We start from the raw sequence: 2,297 nt of genomic DNA, 5'->3' as shown, positions 1-2,297 counted from the left end.
AAGGTTCTGCGAGAAGTCTCGTTTTGACGTGTGTTCCGCCGATAACGACGATCCTCCGAAACGGGGATACAGAAACGTTACACCTCACAACACGATCTCCGTCTCTTCTCTATAGCAGAAACCGATAAAAATACACCTCCCGAAAGAGAGTATATGGTGATTCTTTTTATATATATATATTTCGAAATTCAACTGAACGTGGCGGAAGCGCACGGTGGTGGTCCAGCGAGGACACGCGACGACGGGGAATAAGAACTATTCGACCCGTTACGAATACGCATGCTCGTCCCGCACGATTTTAACACACACCGTGTTTTTCTCCAGTCGTCAAAGCGTTCGTGCGTCGAATTCGAAAAATAAAAAAAAGAAATACACCTTTTCTCTCTCTCTCGGGGTAAAAAGAGTCGATGTGTATTGTGTATAAAGGTTCTGCTGCGAGAAGTCTCGTTTTGCCGTGTGTTTCGGTAACGACGATCCTCCGAAACGTACATCTCATTCGTAAGAGAGGAAGAAAACAATCTCCCTGGGGCCAGTCGGTAATATACCGACATACGACGTGTCGTGCACATCCGTCTCACGCACGGTATACAAAATATGAATAAAACGTGTGTAGTCTCTCTCTCTCTCGACTTCTTAATATTTTCTTTCACCTCTGACGCATCATTTCAGGTGACGTCGGGAGCGCGGGAAAAAAAATTTTTCTAAACACACGAAACCGTTCATCTCACGAACAGCCGAAAAAGTTGTCGCTCAGATCCATATCGCAGTGGAGCGGTATCCGCGGGCGGTCGTAATTGAACGACGCACGACGCCGCGAACACTCACGCGAGTCCATACAAACGATTCCGATCGTTTTGCAACAACTAGAACGTACACTGTCCGTGAAATTCACAGAATTTTCGCGTGTCCGCGACAAACGCCGACGAGACACCCATCGTTCGCTCGTACGTAGCATCCTTCTCTTAACCCGACTCAGAAACGTTCTTTGCGCCCTTCGGTAAAAAAACGTTCGATCCGAAGAGGTGAACGACGGCGGGGATTTGACAGAGCTACGCAAGCAGTGTATGGTACGTAAACGACCCTCAGCCAGGCGTGGTCCAGGAATTGTATCCGTGGACCGCAATGTGCGTTCGAAATGTCGATGTTCATGTGTCCTGCAGTTCACACGTTGACGCGCAATTAGCTGCGTTCTTCATCGACCCACGAGCCAAGTGATCCACCGTTCAGGGTAATCGTATAAATTTTATATTTCACATATATAATTTTATTCTCATTTGTTCGACCTAATATCTCTCTTCTTTCAAAGAGAAGATAAAAGTTGATACCTGAATCTCCGACCAGCGCGCGAAGGAGATTCAGGCGTCGCCTTGGAGACGACACCGAAGCCTTTCGAGACGAAAAACGTTCAAGTAATATGTATATATTTCTCGACGTTCCGGGCGTATAGTGCATTCAAAAACCCGCGAAAGACGCAGAAGACTCGCACGCGTGGAAACGACGGGGATATATTTTGTATCCTACCCGATACTGAATCCATCGCGTGCAGTCGACCCTCGCGTTCTTCCGATCAGACGCATCTATTGTTGCGCGCATGTTTTCGCGTCGCATCGCGCGAAACGTTGCACGAATCGTACCGATCGATCGATTGAAAGCAAATAATGAAAAAAGACTTCACAGCTGGCTCTTTGCCGGTCATTCGTCCCATGTTATCTCTTGCCGCGAAATTGGCGCGCAAGAGTTGGGTGTCAGACGCGCGGCTTTAAAACGAGCTTCACGGCCGGTCCCTTCGTTACCGCTTTCGTTCTTTCTCTCGGAACGACCATGAACGAACACGACGAGCGACGCTACGGCATACACACGTCCACGGATTCGATTAAAAAAACAGACTTCACAGCTGGCTCTTTGCCGGTCATTCGTCCCATATTATCTCTTGCCGCGAAATTGGCGCGCAAGAGTTGGGTGTCAGACGCACGGCTTTAAAACGAGCTTCACGGCCGGTCCTCTCAATTCCGTGTACGGTACACGCAAGATGCGGGTTCCACTTCCAGACTACCCGGTCCCTTCTCTCTACGAGAATCGATAGTAGAAGAACGGCTCGAAAACGCGTCTCAGAGACTAGGGGAAAAGAAGCGGTATGCGAGCGAAACGAAAACGCATTATGGAAACGTCGCGAAACAATGTTCGACGGTTGCTCGGTTCCAATCGTGCGGCCGTTTCAATTTCTCGTGCGCTTCACCGTCCCTCCGTAACTCTGGCCGATCGCGTATACCGAAGAGCCGACACGCGCAAAAACCACA

The 2,297-nt window shown here is 49.0% G+C and overlaps 1 non-coding gene across 1 annotated transcript; it reads right to left on the bottom strand.

Annotated features, from left to right (window-relative positions):
• Positions 1–1,076: 1,076 nt before the first annotated feature.
• Positions 1,077–1,231, bottom strand: LOC143175506 (5.8S ribosomal RNA). Its single transcript, XR_013000266.1, has one exon. It is a non-coding gene; the product is annotated as a 5.8S ribosomal RNA (ribosomal RNA).
• Between the last annotated feature and the right edge of the window lie 1,066 nt (positions 1,232–2,297).

The sequence above is a fragment of the Nomia melanderi genome, unplaced genomic scaffold (assembly GCF_051020985.1).
Source record: "Nomia melanderi isolate GNS246 unplaced genomic scaffold, iyNomMela1 scaffold0098, whole genome shotgun sequence".
NCBI lineage: Eukaryota > Metazoa > Arthropoda > Insecta > Hymenoptera > Halictidae > Nomia > Nomia melanderi.
This window is presented reverse-complemented; position numbering and strand designations above follow the sequence as displayed.